Genomic DNA, 19,575 nt, shown 5'->3' on the forward strand with positions numbered 1-19,575 from the left:
GGTATGAAGATCCTTCACAGAAAAACCAAGCGGATCAAACTCAACAGAACAAGAGTTATCTTTTGTAAAACGACGAACAGATATCAAGTTTTTAATAATGGAAGGTGTAACAAGGACAGTATTTAGAGAAAGAGGGCGTGTTTGTGTTCGGAACGACATAGATCCAGAATGATTAATTGGAATCGTACCTCCATTCGCAACAGTTACTATTTTTCCGATGCCATTTTTAAAAACAGACTTAAGATTACCTGTCGAGTTCGCTAAGTGTGCTGTTGCCCTGGAGTCCATGTACCATTGGTTGTCGGACGGGTCCATGAGGGTCATGGTGTTGAAAGCAGCCGCGAAATCCGTTGTTGGAGTTTGATTGTTTGATGTTGCTCCCGCTTGGTTGTGTTGTGGTCTCGGTCCGAGGAGACCTTGTTGCTGAATGGGTGAGAAGGGAGTTTGAGACCACGGGTTGAACTGTTGTGGTGCCCACATTGGGAAACCGTTGGTCCAGTAAGGAGCATTCCACTGATTAAACTGAGGCCTTGGCTGGTTGTTGTAATTGCGGCCTCTCCCACGGTTGTTACCTCCTCTGCCTCTTCCTCTGTTTTGATTGAACCGTTGTTGATGTTGTTTTTGTTGATGAGGTTTTTGTTCAGAAGAAGTTTCAGCAGCGATGAGGACCTTTGCTGACGAGGAGGAGGTCTCGTTGGAAGGGGTTGGTTTCTTGCCTTTGTTTAAGCGATCTTCTTCTAAGATCAACATGGAACGTGCCTCTTCAAAGGTGGGAAACGGCTGGCAATGCATTATGACGTTGATGATGTTGACGTATTTGTCGTTGAGGCCGTTGAGGAGATACGTAACAAGCGTCCTTTCCGTGATAGGTGCATCCACGTTATCGAGTAAGTCCGCAATTGATTTCAGCTCTTGGCAGTACTCATGGATCGTAAGCTCGCCGATTTCCTTCGTACGTAGTTTGTGATCAAGTTGGATCGCCCTTGCCTCTTTGTTGTTTCGGAAAAAGTTTTCCAAGCGGAGCCAGATGTCTCGCGCATTACCTCCAGTTTTGAATGTACTCTTGAAGAGATTCTTCAAGAGAGTACCATAAATCCATAGCTTAACCAGCCCGTCTCGCTTCGTCCAACCATTGTCGTTGTCGTCGGCTGGGAGGAGCGTTCCGTCGAGATTACCAGACACGTCAAAAAATTGACAGTGAGTCAGGAAGAGTTCGCGCCAAGCATCGTAGTTACCATCATCGACGTCCAAGAGAAACGGGATGTGAGATTTGATGTTGGTAACGCCATAGGCGCGTTCATGGGGTGGTAGTGCTGCGGCCATGGAGATGTGAGAGAGAGTGAAAGAGATAGAGAAAGAAAGAAAGAGATAGAATACGCAGGAAAATGCGTTTTAGATGATTAAGGATCTTGATCCCTCTGATACCATGAAAGTAAGTATGTTTCCCTTGAAATGTACGTGTATTGATTTCACAATATATAATACAATGTAGTTGAGAGATCTTAGGTATCTCCAAGGATATAGGAGTATATGCTAAGGAATATCCTAACTATCTAACGATAGTTATCTATCTTAGAGCATCTCCAATGTAAAACTCCATTTTTTCCTTCAAAATGGAGTAAAAGTGCAAATGGAGTAAAATTGCTCCAACCCTACTCCATTTCCTACTCCATAATGGAGTGATGAACAAACAAAAAAGAGATTACTCCATTTATGGAGTAAATTTCATTATGGAGTGAGATATGGAGTTGGGTTGGAGCATTCCTTACTCCATATTCACTTTTACTCCATTTTAGAGGAAAAAATGGAGTAGGGATGGAGATGCCCTTATCTAATAGATCTCAGCTCCATTTATAGTTGAAAATGTTCTATTAAGGTGTATTGGCAACATTTCTCTCAGTGTTTTAGCATCTTTGTGAGATTCTAGAAACTGATTGCTAAAATATTCATTGATGAACAGGTGGATACTTTTTTCAAAAAAATATTGGAACATTACATCTGTGTTTACAGTGTTTCTCATCTCTATTATCTTCAGTTTGGTGCTTGTACGTATTATAAGATCTCTTATTTTATGAAATCTTTGTATCTTGAAGTCTCTTGTAGATCAACGTAGGTGATAGACTCCTCAGATAGTGACAGTAGTTTCTTTGAATCTTGAATGTTCTGTTTTGTGTCATGCTCTTAACCCTCAGTGATAGTTTATAAACGGTGTTAGTTATTTCTTTAGTTTGGTGCTTGTGTGTATTATAAGGTCTTTATTTTTTGAAATGGATATATTTTAGAGTCTATTGTTGCTCAAGATAGGTGAGACCCTTGAAAATTATGGTAGTTGTTTCCTTGAATCTTGAATGTTTTATCTTTTTTTGTTGTGCTTCTCCTAACCTTCACTAATTATTCTAAACACTGTGGTCGTAGTTATATTTATCTAAAACAATGAAAAATATGACGACATATTTCTAATAATTTTTTCTATTTTAGTTTATCTTCAGTTGTAGTTTCATATGTGACAACATATATTTATCTAAAACAATGAAAAATATGATATTGTTTACAAAGTTGGACGTAGAAATGATGGTAGCTAGTGGCTGGAGAAAAATTTTATGGTACTTTTATATCAGAATTTTAATAATTTATTCTATTTTAGTGTATTTTTTTTTTATGTTTAACTTGGGGTATTCCAGGCCTATGAAAAGGTCTAGACTAATCTCCAAGAGGAGGTGTAGCCCACGGATAGGTCATTTCTTCGGGTATGCAAATGAGTCCTAAAACATAGGTCCATATCCATGTGAAGTATCCAAAGACATGTAGTTTCTTCCGGCAGGCTTCGAACTCGTAACCTGAGTGCAGGAAGGAGCCCGTCTTTACTATTGGGCCATGATGTTCCGGACAATTCTATTTTAGTGTATCTTCTGTTTTAGTTTTCATCAATTCTATGATTAAGTTTACTCTTTCACCTAATTTATATTAGTAAGTACATAAACACTGCCACATGGTTCACTAAAACCTCGATTAAAGATTATGGTAGTCTCGTATCAGATATGATGATGTAATCAATGATATGTCAGTAATGGAATAATCTTTACCATCTATGTGTGCTTGATCAGCTTCTGTTATTATATTTACTAGGGATTAACCCGGGCTACGCCCGGGATTTTTATTTTTTTCTAATTTAAATTGTTAAATTATTTATATTTAAGCTATGATATATATTTATATAAATGTTAAATGCATGTCATAATTAAAATTTATTTTTAAATTTTAACACGTTAAATTAACATATTTTTTACTATTTAAATATTTTTTTGTAATTTTATTGGCTATCTAGTTATCATATTTAGCAAAACTATCTTTTGAGTGTTGGAATAAATGTTTTAGAGATTTTATTAAACTGCAGTGTATTTTCGGATCAACCACATGCTCAACATTCGATCGATCCGTAAAAAGATAGTCGATCTCCTTGGCCAGGTAAGTACAATTTTAGCAAAAATATCTTTTATTTTCAAATATTAAGTATATAACTATTCTTTTTAATTTTTTTAATTGTATTTTTTGATTAAATTATTGTATTATAATGGTTATGTAAATATTTTTTGTGATGTTTGAATTTGTGTTGTTCGTATACTTAACGTAGATGATATTGATGTTTAACAATTTATTGTGTTCTGGAAATAGAAAATAATGATATATCAAAATGTATCTAATACTTGTTAAATGATAGTATAATGTAAATTACATCCATTGTTTGAAAATAACAATTTGTTGTTTTTATTTTTATTTTAAATCAGAAATTATTTTTATTTAAAACAATTATTCATATATAATATAATAGTTTAAGTTTGGAAGATTAATCTATATATATAAATTATGTATATTTTTTAAAAAATAATTTAAAATATTATATATTGAGTATCTGAATAAAAGCTGAATTTCTTATCTTGAAAATCAGATATTTATATTTTTGTCTTCATGTTATACTCACCAATCCATCATTGATATTTATAACTCAATATGTTTTTTAAAAAACTTAGTTTTAAGTAATAAACGAATTTAATAAATTAAATTCATCACCTATAATGTTCTGTAAACTATATTTGAAAGCTCTCTAAAATTATATTTTAAGCATAATATTATTATTATTTAATTTAAGTTATTTTAAACATAATATATGCTAAACCAACTTAAATTATATTTACAATAGGACCATCCTAAACCGGTTAGTAAACCAAAAACAATACTAAACCAATATGAACCAATACCTGATTCGGCGAGGAAAGAAGTGTTTCGGGATAAACGCTTGAATGGTTATTAACTGAAATTGTTTGATCATGAAAGAGTTAGTATGAATATTAACAATAAAATTATGGATTAGATTAATTTAAATTTGTAAGAATACCTTTGAGTATATGAAAAGCAATTCAATTCCCATGAATAAGTTTGGCTTTTGGAAGTTGCGGGTTTCCCAACAATGAATCCACCTAACAAAAAGTTTGTTGTTATAAAAAAATCTCATTCAAGGTCATTAAAGGTTTCTGGGACGGCAAGAGTTGATGGTGAAACCATTTTTTGCTCGAGTGCTTTGAAATTTTCCTTAATAGTGTGAGGTTGATGTGGATAGAATAATGAGATTTATAGAGACTTTCTTGATGAAAAACTATACATTTTTTTTTGTTTAATGTGGTATTTCTATTTTTATATAATTTACTACCATTTTAAGATAGAAGTACATTTTAAGATATATGCTTAAATCTTAATGTACTTTTTTCATTTTTTAAAATGTTTATTTCCATTTCATATATTTTTATTTACGTAATATCTATATTTTATATTTTAAAATAGATATTTAAATATTAATGTAATTTTTCCATTTTTTTAAATTGTGTATTTACTTATATTATATATTTTACATTTTAAGATAGATGTTTAATGCTTGATGATCTTTTTCCATTTTTAAACAAATTGTGTATTTACTTATTATTACATATATAATTCATATATTATATATTTACATTATTTACTTATTATTTATTTTCGTGTATATGTATTTCCATTTCTTGTACTTTTCATTTACTTAATATCTATATTTTACATTTTAAGATAGATGTTTAAATCTTAATGTACGTTTTCTATTTTTTTAAAATTGTATATTTCCATTTGTTATACTTTCTATTTACATAATATCTATATTTTAAATTTTAAAATATATTTTTAAATCTTAATGTAATTTCCCATTTTTTAAATTTGGTATTTACTTATATTATATATTTACTTATTATTTACGTTTCTTTATATTGTGTATTTCTATTTGTTATACTTTCTATTTACTAATAATTTTATATTTTAAGATTGATTTACATTTTAAGATAGATGTTTAAATACTAATGTACTTTTTCCATTTTTTTAAATTGTGTATTTCCTTTTCTTATACTTTCTATTTACTTAATATCTATATTTTTCATTTTAAGATAGATGTTTGATATTTAATGTACTATTTCCATTTTTTTAAAATTGTGCATTTACTTATTATTGTATATATAATTCGTATATTTATATATTTATAATATTTACTTATTATTTATTTTTCTATATATTGAGTATTTCTCTTTCTTATACTTTATATTTAGTTAATGTCTATATTTTATATTTTAAGATAGATGTTTAAATTTTTACGTATTTTTCCATTTTTAATGTAAAACGGCAATGTTTAATAGAAGAACTTGGACAAATAGTTCTTTTTTTTTAATAAAATGGTAATGTTACATTATGAAGATAACCCGTTTTTTAGTGAACAATGGTAATCTTACATATGTTTAATGTAGTTTTTCCATTTTTTTATGTTGTATGTTTATATATTATTGTTATTTTTAAATGTAAAATGGTAATTTTGCATATGTTTAATGTAATATTTCCATTTTTTATGTTGTATGTTTACATATTATTTATTATTTTTGAAATTATATATAATTTTTTTTTTACAAAATAGTAATGTTACATTATGGAGATAAGCCGTTTTTTTAGTGAAAAATGGTAATCTTACATATGTTTAATGTAATTTTTCCATTTTTTATGTTGTATGTTTACATATTATTTTCTTAAAATAAAAATGTAAAATAGTAATCTTACATATGTTTAATGTAGTATTTCCATTTTTATGGTGTATGTTTTACATATATTTATTATTTTCGAAATTATATATAATGTTTTTGTTTTTTTATAAAACGGCAATGTTACATTATGGAGATAAGCTGTCTTTTTTTTTAAGTTAAAAATAGTAATCTTACATATGTTTAATGTAGTTTTTCTATTTTTTATGCTGTATGTTTACATATTTTTTATAATTTTCGAAAATAATAATATTAAATGTAAAACTATATTTTATGCCACGTGTCATCTTTCGAGATTATATTATATATTTACTTATTATTTATTTTTCTTTATATTGTGTATTTCTATTTCTTATACTTTCTATTTACTAATAATTTTATATTTTAATATTGATTTACATTTTAAGATAGATGTTTAAATACTAATGTACTTTTTCCATTTTTTTAAATTGTGTATTTCCCTTTCTTATACTTTCTATTTGCATAATATCTATATTTTACATTTTAATATAGATGTTTAAATCTTAATATACTTTTTCCATTGTTTTTAAGTTGTGTATTTCTTTTTCTTATATTTTCTATTTACTTAATATCTATATTTTACATTTTAAGATAGATGTTTAATATTTAATGTACTCTTTCCATTTTTTAAAAATTGTGCATTTACTTACTATTCTATATATAATTCGTATATTTATATATTTATAATATTTACTTATTATTTATTTTTTTATATATTGAGTATTTCTCTTTCTTATACTTTATATTTAGTTAATGTCTATATTTTATATTTTAAGATATATATTTAAATCTTTACGTATTTTTCCATTTTTAATGTAAAATGGCAATGTTTAATAGAAGAACTTTGACAAATAGTCAAATAGTTATATTTATGTTTTTTGTCTTTTTTTTTTTATAAAATGGTAATGTTACATTATGAAGATAAACCGTTTTTTAGTGAACAATGGTAATCTTACATATATTTAATGTAGTTTTTCCATTTTTTTATATTGTATGTTTACATATTATTGTTATTTTTAAATGTAAAATGGTAATTTTACATATGTTTAATGTAGTATTTCAATTTTTATGTTGTAGGTTTACATATTATTTATTATTTTCGAAATTATATATAATTTGTTTTTTACAAAATAGTAATGTTACATTATGGAGATAAGCCGTCTTTTTTTTTAGTGAAAAATGGTAATCTTACATATGTTTAATGTAGTTTTTCCATTTTTATGAGAAGTTTAAATTTTAATATACTTTTTCCATTGTTTTTAAGTTGTGTATTTCTTTTTCTTATACTTTCTATTTACTTAATATCTATATTTTACATTTAAGATAGATGTTTAATATTTAATGTACTCTTTCCATTTTTTTAAAATTGTGCATTTACTTATTATTGTATATATAATTCGTATATTTATAATATTTACTTATTATTTATTTTTATATATATTGAGTATTTCTCTTTCTTATACTTTATATTTAGTTAATGTCTATATTTTATATTTTAAGATAGATGTTTAAATATTTATGTAGTTTTCCATTTTTAATGTAAAACAGCAATGTTTAATAGAAGAACTTAGACAAATATGTTTAATGTAGTATTTCCATTTTTATGTTGTATGTTTTACATATATTTTTTATTTTCGAAATTATATATAATTTTTTTTGTTTTTTTTATAAAACGGTAATGTTACATTATGGAGATAGGCCATCTTTTTTTTAAGTGAAAAATAATAATCTTACATATGTTTAATGTAGTTTTTTCATTTTTTATGCTGTATGTTTACATATTTTTACAATTTTCGAAAATAAGTAATATTAAAATGTAAAACTTTATTTTATGCCACATGTCATCTTTTGGGAGAAATTTTTTCCGCTGATGTGGACGCCATAAAACGGTAATGTTACATTATGGAGATAAGCCGTCTTTTTTTTAAGTGAAAAATAATAATCTTACATATGTTTAATGTAGTTTTTTCATTTTTTATGCTGTATGTTTACATATTTTTTACAATTTTCGAAAATAAGTAATATTAAAATGTAAAACTTTATTTTATGCCACATGTCATCTTTCGGGAGAAATTTTTTCCGCTGATGTGGACGCCCTATGGAGACTCAAAAGGTCCCTTTTATTAGTAGAGATTTTCATTTTTTATGCTGTATGTTTACATATTTTTACAATTTTCGAAAATAAGTAATATTAAAATGTAAAACTTTATTTTATGCCACATATCATCTTTTGGGAGAAATTTTTTCCGCTGTTGTGGACGCCATAAAACGGTAATGTTACATTATGGAGATAAGCCGTCTTTTTTTTAAGTGAAAAATAATAATCTTACATATGTTTAATGTAGTTTTTTCATTTTTTATGCTGTATGTTTACATATTTTTTATAATTTTCGAAAATAAGTAATATTAAAATGTAAAACTTTATTTTATGCCACATGTCATCTTTCGGGAGAAATTTTTTCCGCTGATGTGGACGCCCTATGGAGACTCAAAAGCTCCCTTTTATTAGTAGGGAGAAATTTTTTCCGCTGTTGTGGACGCCATAAAACGGTAATGTTACATTATGGAGATAAGCCGTCTTTTTTTTAAGTGAAAAATAATAATCTTACATATGTTTAATGTAGTTTTTTCATTTTTTATGCTGTATGTTTACATATTTTTTATAATTTTCGAAAATAAGTAATATTAAAATGTAAAACTTTATTTTATGCCACATGTCATCTTTCGGGAGAAATTTTTTCCGCTGATGTGGACGCCCTATGGAGACTCAAAAGCTCCCTTTTATTAGTAGAGATTTTACTGCATTACGTGCATATATGAAACTAAAAATACAATCAGAACAACCCTACTGAAGATTTAAAAAAAAAAGAAGCTATTGCAATGAGAACTACATGTACAGTGACAAAATCAGCCACAGGTGCCAGTGCGTTTGTCTTCAATGGCGTCTCTGTTTTCATCATTTGCTGAAGAGTTTCGTGAATGCAAGGCCTCGATTTCGAAAATCCTAACAGCATAGGCCTTCGTAATCGAGAAACGATATGAAACGTACGCATTACCATAGTGACAACTCCGCGCTCTGAGAGACGAAGATGACAAACATCCACTTTAGATCGATTGTTACGTGTTAAATACGGGATTATCTCTGACGTGTTGTGAAGCTCGTTGCAGTCGCTGCTGCTGCTATCTCCATTTTTGCAGAGACAGTCGCCGAGACACAGAAACGATGACGACGATCGGTGTCAAATCGGGCTACATAGCAGACTTAATGGGCTTAATATATTCAAACAATAGGCCCAATAGTTTGACTCTCTCTGGACCGGTCTCGTTTTTTCGATGAAACCGAAATAATAAGATGAACCGAGAAGTCTGGAATACTTTTAATCGGTATTAGCATACCGGTTTCTCCTACCATGCTGCTCTAGGTATGTTCATCTCGGAAGTCACACAACAGAGCTTATCGTTGGCTACACGAACAAGCAACCACTACATGAGACTCCTGGCCGCGAGGTAAGTATGCGAAACCACTACAGAGCTTCCACAAAACCAAAAACTCAAATGCACAACCATGAACCGTATATTTTTTTATAAGGAAAACCGATTGTTATATATACAAATACACGGGCGGATCTAGTATGGAAGTAGTGGGGTCAGCTCAACTGGTGTTAGTTCTAGTTCTGACCCCCATAAACTTAGGTTCAGTTTCCTAATTGACACGTTCTTCGGTATTTTTTTGCAGATTATTTTTCTTATTTAGTATCATCTACAGTCCACGTAACCTATTATTAAGAAGAATCAAAGCCCATGTAAGAGCAAGCGCATTAATGAATCCCGGTTGGGGTTCACAATTTGATTTTTTTATTATTTTTTTTTCGTTTAATTTTTTTTTTAAGAAATAAAAAATAAAGAAAATAAACTGACCAATAGCGGGCCGCCACATGGCGTGGGGCCCGCTAAACAACCCGGGTTCATGCGGAAGGAGTCATGCATATTGGATTATTTTAATATTTTATTTTTTCGGTAACCGTGTGAACTCCAGTTTATAATCGCCAATGCGCTTGCTCTAACATTTTAAAAACTTACTAGGTTAAAAGATCCGCTAAGACCCCCTCCTGACACGGAATGAACATTGTGTATATAAATTAATTTTACGCATCATATGATTTTTATATATTATAAAATAATATATATATATATATATATATTAGATAATTAAAAAATCAGTAACTATTATGTATATAATTAAATTGGTGTGAATATTATTATATAAAGCTTGGTTCTTCAAAGTTGCTAATTAACATGATCGCGACACATAACAATTATATATTTAAGATTGTGACATGTGTTAATCTATCTCATAATTAAAAATATATATACTAAGATATTAACAAAAACAAATTTTATTAAAATTTTATTATATATATTATTTAATAGTAATTTTCCTTTTTTAAAATCCTAATCAAAAGACAATTGCAAAAGATTATTTGATAATAATTTTTCTTCTAATATTGTGACATGTGTTTAAATATATAATGATTAAAAATATATATAATAAGATAATAAAATTGTTTTTTGAAAAAACTACTTTTAAAAATTATTTAATAAGAATAAGGATATTTAAAAATATTTAATATTAATGTTTTTAGAAATTTTCCTTTTTCGAAATCCTAAAAAATAGATTTGAAAACAATTTACTTAATATAATTTAAAAATTCTAAACTTTTAATAAAAATATAATTATAAAAGATTATATTGAGCTTGGTTCTTCAACATTGATAATTAACATGATTATGACACATGGTAGTTATATATTTAAAAATGTGATATGTGTTAAACTATATCATAATCAAAAATATATATAATAAAATAATAAAAATGATTTTTCTTAAAAATTAATTATAAATATTATTTAATAGTCTTATTATTATTATTATTATTATTATTATTAATTATTATTATTATTTTTCATTATAATGTTTGTTTCAAAAAATACTAAAGATAGAGAATTATGAAAGATAAACATTAACTCTTAAGAAAAAATGTTAAACAAAAACGAATTGTAAAATCCTACAAGTACAGTAAATTATTTAATAAATACATGAAGAAAAACTGACTTTAAAAAATAATATTACTTCTTAAAAAAGAATAATTAAAATAAAATTCTAAAAGTACTCTTATTATTTTATTATAAGTAAATAACTTTCCTTTTTAATAGATAATTATATGTTAAAAATTATGATAAAAAATGGCTACAAATATTTCACATCTCTTTTTAGGTTTAAGCTTCCATATATTATTTTTATAAAACACAATAGTATTTACATAAAAATTATTTACCTGAGTATTTTCTTTTAATTTTTTGATACGACTCAACTTTTTATTATCCTTATTATACATCTTATGATGCTAGAATAACTTTTAATTTTGATGTTATTGTCGTACATGAGTATGTGTAAATATGATAAATATGTGTTTGTATGTATAAGACAAAATATATATATAATTAAATACAATTTTCTATTAAAAATAAAATAGTGTATAAAATTTTAAAAGAAATAAATAATTAATTTCCTTTTTAAAATTCTAAATAAAATAAAAGCGTAAAAGTAATCTTAATTTTATTATAATTAAATTTTTTTAATAATTTTGTATTAAAAAAATATAAACCAAAATTAATTTCAAATATGTCACCTGATATGATTGTGATATATGTTAATTAAAAAATTAGATTGTGAATGTGTCAGTAAAAACTTCTATTATGTGAAAATAACTTGTTCTTTTCCTAAAATCTTAAATAAAAGAGATTACTAAAATAAAATTATTTTATAATCGTAACCAACATAGAATCTTAATTTTTATTTTTTTTTAAATCGTGACGCGAGAGAATTTTAAAATTTTGTTTAATAGTAATTTTTAATTCAAAAATTCAATGATAAACACGATAGTAAAAATTATTAAATTAACAAGAAAAATTGTAAAAATATTAATGATGTTTAAAAAATGAATTTTTAAAATTGAGACTTTTAAAAATAGTTAATATTAATTGGAAATAGTTATTTGATAGAAATTTTATTTTTTTAAATCCTAAACAAAATATAATTGTAAAAGATTATGAAATATTAATTTCCTTTTTCTAAAATCCTACAAAACTGTAAAAGAATATTTAAAAGTTGTTTTCCTTTTTCATAAAAAAATCCTAAACCGAAGAGATTTGTATAATATTTTTAGGGAAAATTGCCAAATGTAACTCACAACTTGATTTATAATGCAAAAGTAATCCCAAACTTGAATCAAATGGAAAAATAACCTAAAAGGCTATTGAAATTACAACCAGCCCCTTGTGAACAAACAAAAAAACTAAATTTTTGTTTACGTTTCTACCCTCCGTAAGTCGTCTGTTCAGACGACTGGAAAGTCATATGGACTAGTTCTACTTAAAAATAATTTAAAAATTTTGTAAAAAATATTTTGATAAGTGAAAAATTGAAATCATGTAATTAACATATGTTTAAGGAGATATAAATTAAGATATAACAAAAGTTAATTATTTTCAACATAGATGAGTGAAAGTAGTGAGTCATGGTATTCTTTGGTTTAGGTTTTGTCAACATATGTTGTAGTATTGTATGTGTTCTTAGGGTTAGATTTTGGAATGCATAAATGGTTTTTTGAAAACTTTAAAATTTACATAAGTGTGTTTATTTCTGTGTATAGTAAACATTATTTAAGTATAATTACGACTTTATAACGTGGTTAGTTAGTTTATTTAGTCAATTTAGTTTAGGGGTTAAATTTAGGATCTGGGACGATTTATAAGTAAGTCATCTGATATACAATATTCAACAGACGACTTACTAGTAAGTCGTCCAAACCGGACCGAACCTTTAATTTTACAATGTACTTTTAAACCTAACCGGATTATATACCAGCCATATATAAGGTGGTTTTTTTTGTTCACTTTTTTTGCGAAATTCAGAAAACCCTAACGCCGTTTCTCTCAAATCTCAGATTTCCGTTTACCAGCGATTTCGAAGGCGATTTACGTTGATTTTCTCTAATCAGTCGTTCTCACTGCCGGTTATCTCTCCGCCGTTATCACCGTCGTTCTCACCACCGTTCTCACAGCCGCTTCCTCTATTTAAGTCCTAACCAAAAGAGAACTGTAAAAATTTATTTGATAATATTTTTAAGAGAGTGTTTGTTGATGAACTTGATACTAAAACTTATTTAATTAACAAAAGAAGTATAAAATTAGTATTGATATGAATTGTAAAAATATAAATTTTAAATTTATTTATTAAGAACTAAAAATAATTATTTGATAGCAATATATTTTTTTCTGAAATTCTAAAGAGAAAATAATTGTAATAGGTTATATGACAGTAATTTACCCTTTTTAAAATTGTAAACAAAAAGGAGATTTCTAAAATAGAATGTTTTCTTTTTTAAAAAAAAATCTTAGAATTCTTTTTTTAAAGGCTTATTTAATAAAACATTAAATTAGAGGAAAATTACATGTTTACCACTTTCATAGTACCACTTTTCATTTTTACCACCGTTAAGGAGACATTTTCGAAAATACTTTATTCATTAAGTAGCAAAAGACTCTTATGCCTTTGTTATTTATATATATAATAAATCATTATTTAAATTTAAAAAATAAAAAAATAAATAATAAAAAATAATAAACAATAATAAACAATAATAAAAAAAATTAAATAAAAAAAATAAAAAAGTAAAAAAATAAAAAAAAAAAGTAATTTTTATTTTATTTTTCGAATTATGCTTTTTCAAATTCTTTTTTTTAAAAAAATTTCTTTTTGAAAAACGAAAATTATGTTTGAAACTATTTTTAAAATTTTTTATATATTTTTTAAGTATTTATTTACATATTTATTAGAATCCTAAATTTCACATTCCAAAAACCTACCCCACTCCTCAACTCTAAACTCTAAGTCTATATTAGTTAACCTTAGATGTATAATTGTCTTTTAATCTTCATTAAGAGTGAGGGTAAAAGTGGTTAGTGTAAACATGAAAACTGGTACTATGAATATGTTATTTGTGGCAATTTCCCTTAAATTAGTACATAAGAACATGTATAATGTTATCGTTGATTCGATTGGTGTATTTAACTTTCATTTCTTTTTATTTTTCATTTCTTATTTCGGATTCTGTTCAGTTTAGATATTTATGCATAGTATTTTCTCTAATATTTAGTATAAAGTTTATAACAACTCATCTACGCACATGATTATAAAATACAAATATTAATTTGAAGTTATGTGTGAAAAAAAATTTTAATTATAAAATAAATCCCAAACAACATATGCAAAAAACAATCATAATACTATAATAAATTATTTATTATTTTATTGGTTTTATAAATTAAAACATCAAACAAAACCCGTTGCAACGCAAAGAGCTCCTATCTTGTACATAAATAAATTTTATTAATCCAAACAATCACTTTTTATATTTATATTGTATATAATTAAATGTACATAATATATACATAGATATATAGTATATTTTTAATATTGTTATATCTATCAATCTATCTATCTATATATATAAAACAGGGTTTTCTCTCACCTCATGCTGCCACATCAGCATAGAGGGAGGGGCATTTTGTGACACTTCACCCTGCTTTAAACGATGTCGCAAGCTTTATCTGATTCGTCTGGGCCTTTGGAGATTTCGGGAAGGCCCATCGTTTTGTTAAAACCTGTGATCAATACCGTAACACACACATCAAGCTATGACAAATCCGAAGACTAAAAAATAATATTAATACGAACTTCCAAAATGAAATACTAAAACATAGAAAACTCTATACCATAACAACATCATAAAAAAATATCTTAGGTTTACCAAACAAAACTAAAAATAACCAAACAAAAACTTTTACAATGGATGAGAAATATTAACCATTCATATTCATAACAAATATCTTTCAATCTAAGAATAAAAAGTTGTCTGGCCGTTGCGAATGAGCCATTGACACACATGTAACGTAATTACATAAATGTTGAAAATCCAGAGGAAAAAATTAAACCGTCCAATTATGGGTTACAATAAATATACGAAAACAATTGCAAAACGTATCAATCCACTTTCTCTAACGAAAACAAACACGAAGCACCATCCTCGGCCCTATATAAACAAAGAGAAGCAAAGAAAAAACTAAAATATAACATCAAAAGCAAAAATACACAGACAGAGGATATTTTCATGAGTTCCATCAATCCGAAACAAAGTATCATGCAGACCCTTGAGGCCATGCCTGAAGACATGTGTCTTCTAATAGTTTCGAAAGTAGGCCAAAACTCCCACGTCGACTACTTCAATACGGTACTGACATGCAGAAGCCTAAGCTTTCGTCCAGACAACCCCTCTGTTGCCAAAGATCTCAACCTCTCGCCTTTTGTTAAGAAGCCACTCCTATCCAATCAGTACGAATCATTAATGGACGCCTGCCTTAAAGCAGACAATACTGATGCTCACTTTGTAAAAGGTATGATTCAATTCTTCCAATCTCAAAATCAAGTCCTAGGTCTACATCACATCCACATAGCATCAAAGAGTGGTCACCTACAAGGAAGATACATTTTTGGTGTTCTCCTCATGTCCATCGGCGAGACAGACAAAGGAATCAAAATCATCAACAACCTCACGGAAGAGAAAGGTATTTCGTTGGTTGAGGATTGAATGATAAATTTCAAGAGGGCTCTGGAACGTCCACTTCTTCAGATGAGGGATATATATAAGAGCTCGGTTCTGAAAATGTGGCCAGAGCTGAATTGCCATCCTGGAGACGGAACGGCGAACACGGTCTACTCAAAGTGTTTCCACTTCTTTTTACTCACCGATTTCTACACGATGATGATGGGCTTCAACAACCTTCTGGATTAAGAACACCGTAACACCAGACTTTATTAATATCAACCCGTTCACCTTCTCTATTAGCTTGAAATAAAACTTCCTACCATTTGGTTTTACATAAAAGATCTGTGTGGTTGTACAATTTTAAACTGTTGCTTGGTTTTAGTTCCAATTTTAAATTTAAATAAAGCAGAAATTAAAATTTCAAAATTAAGAAAAAATAAACCCATGCAATGAGATAGTGCTATATAATTTTAGTTCTGTAAGTGTAATAATTATAATAAAAAACATACAAGTTAAAGATATTCTTCCAACCAAAAATATCAAACTCTGCTTCAAAAACTTTGCTTAAGATCCCATAAACATAATACAAAATTCATTTCGAATTCATACATCTTCCATTGTAGTTAACACAGTAACGGAAATTTGACACATTAAACATTGACCAAACAAATTACAGTAGAGTAAAAGGTAAAACTAAGTTCAAGATACAAAACAAAAACCTTTCTATTCCAGAGAGAAAATTGCAATCAAGCACGACAACAACAAAAAACTACATACAGTCCTAAATACTACATAGAATACAACAATTCCCAAATTTTTAAAGGAAAACATTACATATGAATCCAGCTTTTGGTGTTCGTTAAAGATTTATGTTCACTTCAATGACAAACATTTTAATAAAAAACGCAAGGGTTTGTGCAGCTATAGCATCTTCGATATTAGATCACTTACTCTATTCATTTTTCTGTCGAGAAGCACCTGATAGAAGTAGGTAGAGGCTGGAGGTAAGTGGTATTTGCAGGTGAAATTTGGTTTTCTTTTGGAGGTTAGTCAAAGCAAAAAAAACCTTGAATGTTGTCCACGTTCCAGGAGAAAAATATATTTAGTTCCAATGCAATGAAATATGACTGTTTATAACGTTTCCAAATAACTCTCTGCGAATTACTTAAGTCACAAGCCAAACTCACCGTACTTACCGTAATACAAAAATACAAACATCATGCAAAATATCCAATATTTAAAATAAACACAACCCTGCCTACACTCACTCATAACAACAAAATAAAAGAACACAATGATACCAATTTGAAATAGGAAAAAAAATCCCAAACCCGGCGCGTAGCGCCGGCGAACCTCTAGTGTTAAATAATGCGTTCTACTCATGTTGTTTTTTTTTGATGATTTGTATCTTTTTGTTATGAAAAATTTAAATTACTGATAACAAAAGAATTTTGTGATTATTAAAATTTCTAGTAAATAAAAATACATAGAATTTGACAGGTTGTTTCAGTTTTTAAGTTCTTTTCTTGTTCGACAAACTACTTCATTAATTTTACAAACTTTCACCGTTTATGTTTATTATTACATTGGCAATCATAAGTTACATACATTTTGGCGACTATTCATGTAGATTTTTCGCTAAATTATCTGTTTTCTCTTCTGAGAACCATCAACACAGTCAATTTTTTGTCGGTTATCCAAATCACTAGACCATAAAAATATCTCTGAAGAGTATCTCTACCTAATCGTGTCTCATTTATATAGAGAAATAATACACCTCTGTTTTTACCTTTTTTTGCTAATAAATTCGCCTGAACATTTATGTTTCTGGAGATATGATACGGGCTCACACTCTCAAAATTCTCTTAAAAACTCTGGAATGTATCTCTGAAACAAACACCGGCCAGTCCATCAGGTTTTATGAGCTGTGGAATGAATGTTGGGTTGTTAAGCAGTGTCGAATATATGGAAGTGCCTTCTAAGGTTGGTGCTAATTGATGTGGTTTGCAACATTATAAAGGTGAAAATAGTGTTCTAAAGAGTAAGTGAGTTCCTACTTTTCAAACTTATGTCATAGATTTAGTCTTTTGTTTTATTTAAGAGCAAACAAAATGTAAGTTACGGGAAGTTGATATATCATGGTTTTCACCAGTTCTTGAAGTTTAAAATATGTTTGGTCCTTTTAGAATCTGGAACGAGTCATTGCATTTAGGTACACTTTGGACTTAGATGAAACTTTTGGAGCATTTTGAAGCTTACGAAGATTTTTGTGCTTAAGAGAACACATTGGTATAATGCATTGCACCTCTGATATTGCAGATCAGTTAAAAAGGATAATTTGAACATATCAATAATTCATTATTTCAGTTTTCTGAATGTACAATAAAATCCAAGGAAAATAGTTAGCAGAAAAATTTGGTCACAAACAAGCAATTTGTGCTTTATCGTTAATTTTATTTTAATTTAAGTTCACTATTCATTTTTTGGTCAAAAAATTCACTATTCATTTAATTTTTATATTTTTCTATTACATTGATATTTTATTTTAATTTTTGAACTTATATCGTTCTTAGATTTAAATTTACAGATTAACATATATATATTGAAGGATCAGTTCAATTTAGATAAGTATCCACTTTGATAAATTGACAAAGATTTTGACCGGATACGAAATTACTAGTGATCCCATACATGAGCTGCCTCGTATGGATTTTCCTAAGAACTTGCTCAGTTCTGAGGTCTCTGAGTCAGTATGCGCTCTAATGATGCCATAAATCGTTTCGACATACGATTTTATCTTGTTTCAATTTTATTTTTATTCTTTAATTTAGAAGTCATCTTTGTGTGCCTCAGTTTCGAGTGACATTTTTTTTTTGATTTTTTTTTGGTATTTTAATTAAATTAACAATTTAATATTAATGAGAAAAAGACTAGGATAGCACCATAAGACATCTCTCTTTCTCTCTCTCCCTCGAAACCCTCGTGACCTGAAGAAACTATAATGCAGCGGCTCCTCCCCCGGCGTCCGCGGCGGCTCCTCCCCCGGCGTCCGCGACACTAGCGGCATCGGAGGCTACTCCCTCAACTCTCCCTCTCCTTTTTCTTTTGCCTTTCTGGTACCATTCCATCCCTCAGCGACATACTTTCTGTCTCTGGTGAGTTTAACGGTGGCTAGTGGCTGTTTTGACCGCGGCGGAGCAAGATCTGGACATATCAAAGGCGGATCTGGAGCGACAGTGAGTCGAGTGAAGAGGTGGTCACTGGTTGGTTCGACTTTTAGGGTTCTACTGTCGAGTTCAGTTCGAGCCGTTTTACTTTGGTCTCGTCGGCTCCCAGTGAAGAGGCGGTGGCGCGTGACTGTTTGCTTGACACTTTGGCTGCGGATTTGGAGGCTGGTCTCACCTTGCCGGCCATTGTTTCAGATCTGCGACGAAGGGGTGGATCTGATGACGATAGGAGCTATCTCGGCGTGTGAGATGCTCTATGTCTTCTACCGCTCCAGAGAACTCCAGAGTCTCTCACTGGAGGCACACCAAGGTTCGTATGGAGGACGTGTGTTCACCGAAATTTCTCTCGCGATGTGTGTACTGTTTCTTTCCGGAGACCGGAAAGAATCGTCTATGGTTTGGTCGGAGAAAGGAAGGGAAGTGCTTCTTCTCTGCTCAAGCAGTGTTGCGACATTGGCGCGAAGTCGTCTGATTAGGAGAAGTCGTTTCTTCGGTTCTCGGAGACGAGTCATGACGGTCCTTCTTCTTTTTCGAGTGGTCTGCGGGAGAGCTCGAAGGCC

At 28.7% G+C, this 19,575-nt stretch overlaps 1 long non-coding RNA gene across 1 annotated transcript; it reads right to left on the reverse strand.

The window, feature by feature from the left end:
* Positions 1-15,626: 15,626 nt before the first annotated feature.
* LOC117126595 lies at positions 15,627-19,329 on the reverse strand. The gene is made up of 2 exons (XR_004449266.1): positions 16,740-19,329; positions 15,627-16,025 (listed from the first exon to the last, which is right to left on the reverse strand). It is a non-coding gene; the product is annotated as an uncharacterized LOC117126595 (long non-coding RNA).
* Positions 19,330-19,575: the final 246 nt, after the last annotated feature.

The sequence above is a fragment of the Brassica rapa genome, chromosome A01 (assembly GCF_000309985.2).
Source record: "Brassica rapa cultivar Chiifu-401-42 chromosome A01, CAAS_Brap_v3.01, whole genome shotgun sequence".
Taxonomy (NCBI): Eukaryota; Viridiplantae; Streptophyta; class Magnoliopsida; order Brassicales; family Brassicaceae; genus Brassica; species Brassica rapa.